This window comes from Lolium perenne, chromosome 7 (assembly GCF_019359855.2).
Source record: "Lolium perenne isolate Kyuss_39 chromosome 7, Kyuss_2.0, whole genome shotgun sequence".
NCBI lineage: Eukaryota > Viridiplantae > Streptophyta > Magnoliopsida > Poales > Poaceae > Lolium > Lolium perenne.
In genome coordinates, this window is record NC_067250.2 from 164,108,541 (window position 1) to 164,121,644 (window position 13,104).

Below are 13,104 nucleotides of genomic sequence, written 5' to 3' on the forward strand. Positions count from 1 at the left end.
CTCACTCATATATGGCTTGTGGCGCTCACTATCTTTGTGGTGGGTCGCTCCCTCTCCTCTCATCTCACTATGGTGGGTGCGGAGTCGTGCCCTCGCTAAAGCCTTCGCATTATCCGCGATGATTTGGCTAGGAGTCATCGGGTGCAACTCGAACTTCTTGTCGTTGACCTTGAAGGTGTATGTGTTGGAGAGTCCATCATGTATAGCCTTCTTGTCAAATTGCCAAGGGCGGCCAAGCAACATGTGGCACACCGTCATGGGTACCACGTCACACTCGATAGTGTCCTCATAAGGTCCAATCTTGAAAGTGACGGTGACGGTATGTTGTATCTTGACGTTGCCCTTGTCACTCAACCATTGGATATGGTACGGATGAGGATGCGTGCGGAGAGTGAGGTTGAGCTTCTCACACAACTCGGTGCTTGCAAGGTTATGGCAACTTCCACCATCTATGATGACCTTGATCGATTTGCCACCAATTCCGGCACGGGTTTGGAAGATGTTGCACCATTGGTCTTCCATAGCTTGAGGTTGTGTTGTTAGCACCCTTGTGACCACAAGTGAGGGACTTGGGTCATGCTCGCATAAGAGAGGGTCTTCTCCACTATCTTCCTCATAAGCTTCTTCATTTGCAACGGCGGCTTGCACAAGGGCTTCATATTCATCCTCATCAAGCGTCTCGATGTCACCATTCTCCATAGTGATCATAACCTTGGTGTTCTTGCACTCAAACGATTTGTGGCCTTGGGTGCCACACTTGAAACAAGTGACATTAGAGGGTTCCGTAGATGCCTTAGAGGAGGCGGTGGAGGAGACCGTTTGCTTCATACGACTTTGGATAGTCAGTTTCTTGGATGGTGTAGAGGATGCGTCGGCCTTGACACTTGTAGTAGGAGGAGTTGATGTAGTCGGAGGAGTTGATGAAGCGAGCTTGGAGGAGAAGTAGGTCTTGACCTTGGAGTACTTGATGTCCTCAAGCACTTGGCGCTCGGCCTTCGATGCTTGGTGGACCAACTCAACCATGTTGGAGTATGGTTGGAACTCCACAATTCTCTTGATGGGGTAGTTGAGGCCATTGAAGAAACGAGCAATGGTTTGTTCCTCGGACTCTTGGATGTTGGCTCGCATCATAGTGAGCTCCATCTGCTTGTAGAACTCCTCAACGGTCTTGGTGCCTTGCTTCAACTTTTGGAGCTTGTTGAAGAGGTTGACAAAGCGAGCATGCATCTCTTTCTTCATGTCTTCCCAAGTGTCAATAGGCGGTTCACCCTTTTCTTCCCTAAGAGTGAGGACTTGCTCCCACCAAGTGTTGGCGTAATCCTCAAACTCAAGCGATGCCATAGCCACTTTCTTGTCACCGGAGTAGTTGTGGATGCGGAATATCTTGTCAACCTTGAGTGCCCATGAGAGGTAGGCCTCGGCATCTTCTTCACCCTTGAACTTTGGCATGGTGAATTTGAGCCTTCCAAACATGTTTTCTTCATCCTCCAAGTTTCTTCTACGAGGAGGGGCGCCTTCATCTCTTGCGGCTGGAGGAGGAATAGGAGGTCTTCTACGGCCAACCATAGCATTGGGTTGGCGTTGAAGATGAACACTTGCTTCACTTGGTTCACGGTGAGGATGTGGTTGAAGATCTTGTCGCGGTTGTTGACGATGCTCAATGTTGGGTCTCTCATCTTGATCATGGTGTGGCTCTCCTCATCCACGTTGGTCATGGTGAGGGTGGCGGCGGAGATCTCGCCGAGGTTGATCTTGAGGACCTTGGTCTTGGGGTTGGTCGTCACGCCCATGGTGGGCATGGCGATCCGCTTGGTGGCGATCTTGTTGTAGGACTTGGTCTTGTGGAGGTCGCTCATGTGGACGAGCATGGCGATGTATTTCTCCACGCCTAGAGTTGGAGCGAGAGTCTTCATGGCGAGCATGTGGGCGATGAGGTCGATGATGGTCTTCATGCCTTGAGGAAGAGCTTGAGGACGAAAGGCCACCATGAGAGTAGTAATCTTGTGGCGAGCTTGATGAAGAGGAAGTAGAGCGGTGTCGGCGATGGCGACCCAAGTTGGTGATGGCGCGCTCGAGGCTATCCATGCGCCGCTCCATGTTGGCATCATTAGCCGCCATTTGGCCATTCAAGTTGTCCGTAGCTTCACGAAGAAGAGCCAAGTCTTGGTTCACGGCGGAGAAGTTGTGAGCCACCTCATCGTATTGCTCATCGATGCGCGTCTCGAAGAGAGCGAGTTGCTCCTTGAACTCTTGACGATGCGTCCATAGGTTGTGTTGAGTCACCAACCTCTCGGTGTTGCGGAGGACTTCATCATCCCTTGGGGTATCTCCGTTCCTATCCATGATGGCAAGACAAGAACTATGTTGTGTATGTTAGTGGAAGGAGACTACCTCGCACTCTTACCAAGGTAAGATAGTATTGAGGCAATCCACCAAGCTAAAAGCAAGATCAAGTGTATCGGGACACACGCAAAACCACACGCAAAAGCTAGCAAATATGGTGTTAGGCGAGTGTTGTGGAAAGCCAAAAGACAAATCCAAGATCGAGTATGTTGTTAAAAGTGGGTAAGGTCCAAAAATCCAAATGTCAATGTGAAGATCACTATAAACACGGAAAAAGTTGTGGAACACACACACGAGATAAGCGGGGTTAGTGCAACCAAAAGTGAGCGGAAAAGTGTATGTATAAGTGCTCGGTGTCACACTAACACAAGGAGAGCCAAAGCTTCGGTTGCAAAGGAAGAGACAACAAGATTCACACGCGGCCTCTCTTCTCGTATCTCTTTTTGCTTAAAAGCTTTTTCTCTTTTGTATATGGTGGCACTTGCACTCGTTTGTATCTTTGGTGGCACGTGGACACTTTTGTATGTATGGGCGTATGGATGTATGGATGTATGGTGCTACTCGCACTCTTTTTGTGTTTTTGGGGCTTTTTCACGCACTATGTTAGCGTTAGCCTTGCTTTTGCTATCTTGCCACATGAGTGTTTGCTTGGATGCCTTACTCAACGCGACACACACACCTCACAATGCGGGGCCACGTGCAATGTCTCGCAACACTAGACAAGCAATGCTCGATGGGATAGATCGCAAAAGGAAGAGGGGTTACAAGGGGAAAGTTGCAAGGTATACCTGCGATGATGGTGGTGGTGGTGGTGGTGGTGGAAATCGCCGGAAAACGAGGTCGAAGGGGGCGCGTTGCTGCGCCCGGTCTGGGGTCCGGTTGGACCGGGTCCTGGACCGGCCTGTCCGGTTGCCGCCCGGTCGACCGGGTTCTGGGCTGGCTCGTCCGGTCTGGGGCCCGGTTGACCGGGTCGAAACCGGGTTTCACGATTTGGAGCTTTCTCTCTCCTGTTCTTCCCCAAACCAAAACCAAATCGACCAAAACGAAGGGAAACGATGGAATTGGAGGCTCAAAGGTGGGGAAATAGTAGATCAAGCACAACAACACCAGATCCACGGACCAAAACCACTCAAAACGCAACCAAATCACAGATCGGTCAAGAGGCAATTTGGGGCTATTTTTGGGGATTTTTTGGAAAATTTTCTAGGAACGAAATCGGGTGGGTGGAGGGTCAAATCCGCGGTAACCAAGAGCTGCTGATACCATATGATGAGGTCTAAGACCCCGTGTGTGGCCCGATCTCGGATTGACTTCGAAACCAAGGGGGAGAGATTGGAGAACGCGAGGAACACGAAGAACGCGACGAACACGAGGAACTCCGAGACTCACGCACGCACACCAACCCGATACACCCGATGCTTACCTCCGTGGCTCGATGGACCACGCCAATAGAATCTCCGAGGAAGAGGCACATGGCAGAATTCCTGGAGAGAGATTGGGGTTGGAGAGGAAGAGCTTGGTGAGGGAGAGAGAGTAACTTGTACTAGAATCTCACTCAACAAGATCAAAGTCAACAACCAAGGTGCCTTGATTACAGAGGGATGATACCCAAGGGAAACTAAGCTCAAAGGTAGGTTTGAGTTCAAAACAAGTCTAAAGAGCTAATGAGGGGTCCCAGCTACTTATATAGGCACACATGGCCAGCAAGGGCGAACAGGTACGCGAATGGATAAGTTAAGGCAGTTTGGTGGGTCATTCCCGTCAGACCCGGTTTGGATCCTGTCTGACCGGGCCTGTGACCGGGTGGTCCGGTCCTGGGTCCGGTCGACCGGGCACCAACCGGGATTCTGCGAGGTTTCCGGTCTTCGTCCGGTACGAGGGAGCTGCGCCGGTTGGCGCCCGGTTGACCGGGCCTGGGACCGGGGCGTCCGGTTGTGGGTCCGGTCTAACCGGGTCCTGGACCGGCCAGCGTCCTTCTCCTCCTTGGAGCGCTTCGAGTGACGTCGGGTTCGGCTTCGTGATCATCTCCATGTCCAGCTGCTCCTCTCCTTCCCTTGGCCATGGCGTGTCCTCCTCTCCGGGGTCTTGATGTGCCTTGTACCTAATGACACATAACACATCGGCATGAGGTAGCATTCCGTCCAAAGGGGTACCAAGATCAAGGGTGGTGAGGAGCGAGTTCACCTCATCATGTAGAGCTTTAACTCGGGCTCGCGTCATTGGTCCACTTGGGGGACTTGTTGGTCTTGGTGTGGAGGTGACCGAAGGCCACCCCGCATCAGGACTTGTGCTTGTAGCTTGTCGAAGTAGAGCGTCTTGGCACTTGGCGTTGTGCATTGCCATGCCACGTGACCCTTGGCCTTACACACCTCACATAGGAGATTGGGACATTCGCGTGGAGGGTGGCCTTGTTGCTTGCACTTGTAGCATCGGAGTCCATAGGCACGTGACGAGGTAGAGGCCATTGTGGTGGTGGCACAAGTGGTGGAAGTCGCCTTATGAGGAAGGTATGCTCGATGTGCACTTGCCATCCTTGGAGTGGTCGGCACCCTATCATGGTGTTTGTCGCCTTCATGTCGAGGCTCTCGTCTTTGTGCAACATCACCATGGCTTGAGTGGTGTCGTCGAAGACTCGTGGAAGATGTTGGTCGATGGCGATCATGAAGTGGCTTGTGGCGGCGAAGCTCATGTGGTGACGTATGTCGATGACGGTCCTTGCCATGCCTAGATGATGGCTCATGCGACTTGGCATATTGCTTGGGGCGCCTTGTGGAGCTTGTAGAAGAGTGTCGATGACGATCATGTTGGGGACGCCCTTGAAGCTCCATATGATGGTGCCATCTTGGAGGTCCTCTATCTTCATATGTAGCTCCATTGGCGACGTAGGTGTACTTGGGAGCATCGTCTTTGCTCATTGTGGAGCGTAGGTGAGGCTCCGCCATGGTGTCGATGTCGTACTCGTGGTGTTGCTCCACCATGTCGTCGATGTCGTACTCGTGGCGTTGCTCCATCATGTCGTCCATGAGTGGTGATCCATTGTCGATGTCGTCCTCAAGGTGGTGCTCCACCATGTCGTCCATGCTTGATGAGCCATTATCGATGTAGAGCTCGTCGAAGTCGTCCTCAATGTGGTGCTCCACCATGTCGTCCATGCTTGAGGAGCCATTGTTGATGTAGAGCTCTTCGATGTCGGTCATGTCGGTGATGCTCGCGGAGCCATAGTCGGTGTCGAGCTCCACATGTTCCTCCACATCCGCGGTGCTTGAAGAGGAATCCTCCTCGAAGTGCTTCGTGTACTCCTCCGTATCTTCTTCGTCGCTATACATGTTAGCATGACAATATCTATATGGTGTATGTTAGTGGAAGAACACTACCCCGCAACCTTACCGTGGTATGACAAGATTGGGGTGATCCAACAAAACCGAGAGTTAGAACAATTGTATCGGGTACTCACACAAAAACACACGCAAAAGCTAGCAAATATGGTGTTAGGTGAGTATGGTGGAAAGCCAAAAGACGAAATCCGAAATCAAGTTTGTTGTTAAGAGTGGGTGAAATCCAAAAATTCAAATGTCAAAGCGATGATCACTATAAACACGGAAAAGATATGGAACACACACACGAGATGAACGGGGTTAGTGCGACCAAGGAATGAGCGGAAAAGTGTAAGAAGCCCTTAAGCAAGGGTGCTCGGTGTCACACTAACACAAGAAGAGATCAAAGCTTTGGTTGCAAATGAAGAGACAACAAGATTCACACGCGGCCTCTCTTCTCTTATCTCTCTTTTGCTTAAAAGCTTTTCCTCTTTTGTATATGGTGGCACTTGCACTCTTTTGTATCTATGGTGGCACTTTGTACACTTTTGTATGTATGATGGCACTTGCACTCTTTTTGTGCTTTTCTTTCTTTTTCACGCTCTATGTTAGCGTTAGCTCACTTTTGCTATCTTGCCACACGAGTTTTGCTTAGAAGCTTGACTCCACACTACACACACCTCACAATCGGGGCCACGTGCAAGGTCTCGCAACACTTGATAAGCAATGCTCAATAGGATAGATCGCAAAAGAAGAGGGGTTACAAGGGGAATGCAAGTTATACCTAGATGAAAATGTTAGGCGGTGTCGGAACACAAAACTTGCGATGATGACGGTGGTGTCAAGAGTACGGTTGCAAGTTCAGGGTGCCTCGGATGTCGTCGCTTGCTTCGGAGCTGCGGGTTAGTTTCACAAACAAGGCACTCAAACCGGAACAAGCAAACACAAATTAGTGGAAGAAATGGGTCAAAGTAGCTTGGCGGTGGTGGCGGTGGTAAGCCGGTGGTGGTGGTGTCGATGCTCTTGCGGTTGCGGCGGAGGTTATGTGGCCGCGGTGATGTTTCCCGGTGGTTTGGGGAGGGTGGCGGTGCTTGCCGGCGGCGGAGAGGGCGGCGGTGGTTGGCGGAGGTGGTGGTAGTGGTGGCGCCCGGTTGGCGCCCGGTTGACCGGGCCCTGGGCCGGCCTGGCCGGTCTACAGCCCGGTTGACCGGGTTCTGGCCCGGTTGGCGCCCGGTCTGGCGCCCGGTTGGACCGGCCCTGGCGCCGGGTGGTCCGGTCTGCAGCCCGGTTGGCGCCCGGTTGACCGGATTTCTCGGGGCGCAGTTTCGCTCTCCTGTTCTTGAGCGAAACCAAGCCAAATCGACCAAAACGAAGGGAAACGATGGAATTGGGGGCTAAAAGTTGGGGAGATAGTAGATCAAGCACTCCAACACCAAATCCATGGACCAAAACCACTCAAAACGCAACCAAATCATAGATCGGTCAAGAGGCAATTTGGGGCTATTTTTTGGGGATTTTTTGGGAAAATTTTTAGAGGGAAAATCCGGTGGGTGGAGGGTCAAATCCGCGGAAACCAACGGCTGCTGATACCATATGATGTGGTCTAAGACCCCGTTTGTGGCCCGATCTTGCGGTTGACCCGAAATCGAAAGGAGGGAGAGAGGGAGAGCGCGAAGAACATGATGAACACGAAGAACACGATGAACTCACGCACGCACACCAACCCGATACAATCGATACTTACCCCCGTGGCTCGATGGACCACGCCAATAGAATCAACCCGGAAGAGACGCGCGGTAGAATTCCGAGAGGAGAGATTGGTGAGGGAGATGAATCTAGGAGTGGGAGAGAGAGTGGGTAGCACTAGAATCTCACACTCACAAATCCATACATCCAACAAGGGTAGCCTTGATACAAAGGGGATGAAACCCTAGGGAGACAAAGCTCAACTTCATGTCTAAGCCTAAATCTTGTCTAAGGGGTACAGGAGGGGTCCAGGCTACTTATATAGGCATACATGGCCAGCAAGGCGAAAAGGTACGCAAGTGGATAACTTAGGCAGTTTGGTGAGTCATTCCCGTCAAATCCGGTTTGGGATCCGGTCAGACCGGGCCTATGACCGGGTGGTCCGGTCCTGGGTCCGGTCGACCGGGCGCCAACCGGAAACTTCGCAAGTTTCCGTCCGGTTGCCTTCCGGTACGATGCAGGGAAATCCGGTCGGGCGCCCGGTTGACCGGGCCAGGGACCGGATGGTCCGGTTGTGGGGCCGGTCCGACCGGGTCCTGGGCCGGCCAGCTTTTCCCTCTTTCCTTGAGCGCTTCGAGCGACGTCGGGTCCAGCTTCGTGATCATCTCCATGTCCCGCTGCTCCTCTCCTTCCCTTGACCATGGCGTGTCCTCCTCTCCGGGGTCTTGATGCGCCTTGTACCTAATGACACATAGTACATTGGCATGAGGTAGCATTCCATTCAAATTGGTGTTGAGGTCTATCATAGAGAGGAAAGAGTTCACCTTGACACATATGGCGGGGGTTTGTGTTGTTGGTCCACTTGGGGGACTCCTTGGCCATGGTGTGGCATCGACGATAGGCGGGGCTACATCAAGATTGGTGAGGGAGAGAGAGTAGCTTGTACTAGAATCTCACTCAACAATATCCAAATCAACAACAAGGATGCCTTGATGACAAAGGGATGCTAACCCTAGGGAGACAAAGCTCAAAGTTGTGTTTAAGCTCAATTCAAGTCTAAGGAGTAAAGGGGATGACCTAGGTGCTTATATAGAGGTACAAGGCGACTTGGGTCGAAAAGGTACGCGGTGGATCGACTCGGGCCGTTTCCGGTCGAGTCTGACCCGTGAAATCCGGTCAACCGGGCGCCAACCGGGCCTGGGACCGGACGGCCTGGCGCCAGGGCCGGTCAACCGGGCGCCAGACCGGGAAGTTCGCAAAAGTTTCCCTGATTGGCGTCAGTACGACGCCGGTTGTCGCCGGGGTGGATCCGGTCTGGGGCCCGGTCGGACCGGCCCTGGGACCGGCCTGGCTGACCTGGGGCCCGGTTTGGCCGGCCTCTGGGTCGGCTGGGCCTCTTCCTCCCGCCTCTTCTTCCTCTTCCTTCTTCTCTTCTTTCCTTCTTCTTCTTCTCTCTTCCTTGCACCATGGGAGTTCCTTCTCTCTTGGTCCTTGTCGATGTCGGCACCTATAGACACAATGATGATAGGCATGAGGTAGCATACCATTCAAGTTGGTGTTGCGGTCGACCATAGAGAGGAAAGAGTCTACCTTGACATATATGGCGGGGGTTTGTGTTGTTGGTCCACTTGGGGGACTCCTTGGCCATGGTGTAGCGTCGACGATAGGCGGGGCTGCACTTGACGGTCTTGAGGTGGAGGTGTCCGAAAGCCACCCCGCATAATCTCCCCCCCTTGGGGAAGAGTCGTCCTCGACTCTTGCGCCTCCTCAACGATGATGTAGGCCATGACGGTTCTCCCGTGTAGTAATGGATGGACAAAGTCGCGGTCGAAGAAGAACTTGGGGAAAAACAACTTGCGAATGGAAAGCTTGTGGATGTCAATTTGGTGATCGGCGAACAAGAGGCTCTCAATCAAATACGAAGCATCAAGTCGTTTCTCCAAGAGGCATTTGGCAAAAATAGGAACCAAAAGAGTGTCGATGTATCCAAAATTTGGTAGGGAAAAAATTTGTGCAAGTAAATGTTTCCTTTGTAAAGTGTCAAGAATGTGATGTGTAGCATTGTCCCAAACAAATGGACAATCAAAAGGCAAGTAGTGGCGGCAAAATTGTGGGAAAAATTGTTATGTGCAATGGCAAAGAGATGGAAACTTCTCGCTTGGGAAAGTGTGGTTGGCGTGAGCCGAGTATGAGTATCCTCAAGTGTCAAAGAATCCAGTTCAATTGCCATAGATGAAAGGAGAAATCCAAAGAAAAGCAATTTGTTGTGTGACATGTGGCACAAGATGCATACGGTGTCTCTCACATGTATGACATGGTTCTTGAGATGCTCGAAGTGTATGATGATAGCATCAAGACATACAACAACCATTGTGCCAACAAGATGTGTCAAGATATGTTGCATAAGAGGCAAAAGAGGTGACGAGGAAATGGACCAAACCGAAAGCTCGACAAGACAAGTTGGAGACACACGAGGGCGAAAACTTTTGGGTACATACCCGTTGGTGTGAATCTCACGGGTTTGGTGACGTAGTTCGACCTTGTTGGGGTAGCTCTCAATTGCACGTTTCATCAACTCATGCTCCGTGGCGGTGGATGTTGTCGTTCGGGTACCTATACACACAATAGAGAGAACAAAAAGCGTGTGTGCATGGTAAAGGAACACATCATCCATCATGATGTTCCATGACTTGTGCACATCACCATTAGTGTCAAGCAAGATAGTATGAAATGCATGGCGATGGTGCATATGGCAAGAAGGTGCATTCATGGCATGTGGTAACTCATGATCATCAAAAAGTGAGAAGGCTATGGGGGCCATCTCGTGGACAATGAAATAAGCATTCTTGCATACCAAGCATAAGAAAGAGCAATTGTTCACAATCTTGGATGCAAGGATCATGGAATGGTGCAAACATTTTGGGCAAAGCATGTTCAACATGTTATCAGTGTTGTCGACAACCCTATGTAAAGAGCAAGTGTTCATCAAGGGTGGCACAACACAAGTATTATCATAATCATTATCATTGCAAGCAAGCGGGGAAAAAGAGAAACTCTCATAGCATGGCATGGTCATTGTATACTCAATCAATTCCACATGATCAACCATTATATCAAGCAAAGCATCGCATGGGAATATGAAAGAAACATGTGATGTAGCAATTGTATCCTCAAAATCATGCATGCACTCATAAGGCATCATGTCCACTAGTGGGATCATGGCATCATCAACACCTATGTTGTTACCTTTGTAGGCCGCATAATTTGAGGTAGGTGTTGTGGAGGTAGGAGGATCCATGTGGTCGACATGTCCGTCTTGAAGCAAGCATGGTGAGATATCATCATCTTCATGCACCATGTACATCGTCTCCATGATTGGGAACTCGTCCTCCGTGGAACCTAGTGCAACATAAGAAGACACAAACGAGGGAGAGGTTAATGTGTTAGCAAATGCGATGTCCTCCATGGACCTATCATCTACCCCTCTCAACTCACTTTGTATATCACTCATGTCCTCCAAACGGAAGCACTCAAACTCACATATGGGGTGGAAGTCACACAACTCACTATCACTCACACTCAAGTGGGCTAAGTGGCTCTCATGCTCACATGGGATTGGTACCAACTCATCAATGAGGCATAGGGGAGTAGGCTCGACTTTCTCATCTCCATGCGCCTCCTTGGTTGAAGGGAAATTCCCATGCTCAACCATCTCAACTCCATCGCCTTCCAAGTCGTCCTCCATTGGTGGCGCCGTAGTGTTGTGGAGAGCTAGGCTCGGATCCACATCATCCTTGCGTTGGCCTTGTAGGTCTTCATCTTGAAGTGTGGGCGCCATAGGCTTCTTGGTGGCTTGGGCTTGTAGCTCGTCGAAGTAGAGCATGTCGGCGCTTGGCTTTGTGCATTGCCATGCCACGTGACCCTTGGCCTTGCACACCTCACATAGGAGATTGGGACATTCCCGTGGAGGGTGGCCTTGTTGCTTGCACTTGTAGCATCTGAGTCCATAGGCATGTGACGAGGTAGGGGCCATTGTGGTGGTGGCACAAGAGGGAGAAGTCGCCTTATGAGGAAGGTCCTCTTGATGTGCCCTCTCCATCCTTGGAGTGGTAGAAACCCTATGATGGTGTTTGTCGCCTTCATGTCGAGGCTCTCGTAGTCGTGCTTCATCACCATGTCTTGATGAGTGTCGTCGAAGATCCTTGGGGGATGCTGGTCGATGACGATCATGAAGTGGCTTGTGGCCGCGAAGCTCATGTGGTGACGTATGTCGATGTAGACCATGAGGTGGTAGTGGTCGACGACTATCATGAGATGGTGTGAGTCGATGACGGTCCTTGCCATGCCTAGATGATGGCTCATACGACTTGGCAAGTTGCTTGTGGCGCCTTGTGGAGCTCGGAGAAGAGTGTCGATGACGATCATGTTGGGGACGCTCTTGATGCTCCATATGATGTACTTGAGGTCGACGATCTTGTGCATAAGCCCTCTCATGGTGGCGCCTTGTGGAGCTCGGAGACGAGTGTCGATGATGATCATGATGAGGACGCTCTTGATGATCCATATGATGGTGCCATCGTGGAGGTCCTCTATCTTCATATGTAGCTCCATTGGCAAAGTAGGCGTTGCTCATGGTGGAGTCGAGGTGGGGCTCCGCCATGGTGTCGATGTCGTTGGCGTGGCGTTGCTCCACCATGTCGTCGATGCCGAAGGAGTGGCGTTGCTCCACCATGTCGTCGATGTCGTACTCGTGGTGTTGCTCCACCATGTCGTCCATGCTTGGTGAGCCATTGTCGGTGTAGAGCTTGTCGATGTCGGAGATGTCGGTGATGCTTGTTGAGCCATAGTCGGAGTAGAGCTCCACATGTTCCTCCACATCCGCGGTGCTTGAAGAGGTATCCTCCTCGAAGTGCTCCGTGTACTCCTCCGTATATTCTTTGTCGCTATACATGTTAGCATGACAAGATCTATATGGTGTATGTTAGTGGAAGAACAGTACCTCGCACTCTTACCAAGGTAAGATAGTATTGAGGCAATCAACCAAGCCAAAAGCAAGATCAAGTGTATCGGGTACACACGCAAAACCACACGCAAAAGCTAGCAAACATGGTGTTAGGTGAGTATGGTGGAAAGCCAAAAAACAAAATCGGAGATCAAGTATGTTGTTAAAAGTGGGTGAAATCCAAAAATTCAAATGTCAAAGCGATGATCACTATAAACACGGAAAAGATGTGGAACGCACACACGAGATGAACGGGGTTAGTTCGACCAAGGAATGAGCGGAAAAGTTTATGTAAGGGTGCTCGGTGTCACACTAACACAAGGAGAGGCAAAGCTTTGGTTGCAAATGAAGAGACAACAAGATTCACACGCGGCCTCTCTTCTCTTCTCTCGTTTGCTTAAAAGCTTATGACTCTTTTGTATACGGTGGCACTTGCACTCTTTTGTATCTATGGTGGCACTTGTACTCTTTTGTATGTTTGGTGCGACTTGCACTCTTTTTGTGTTTTTGGGCTTTTTCACGCACTATGTTAGCGTTAGCCTTGCTTTTGCTATCTTGCCACACGAGTTTTGCTTATAAGCTTGACTCCACACTACGCACACACATCTCACAAGCGGGGCCACGTGCAATGTCTCGCAACACTTGATAAGCAATGCTCGATAGGATAGATCGCAAAAGAAGAGGGGTTACAAGGGGAATGCAAGTTATACCTAGATGAAAATGTTAGGCGGTGTCGGAACACAAAACTTGCAATGATGG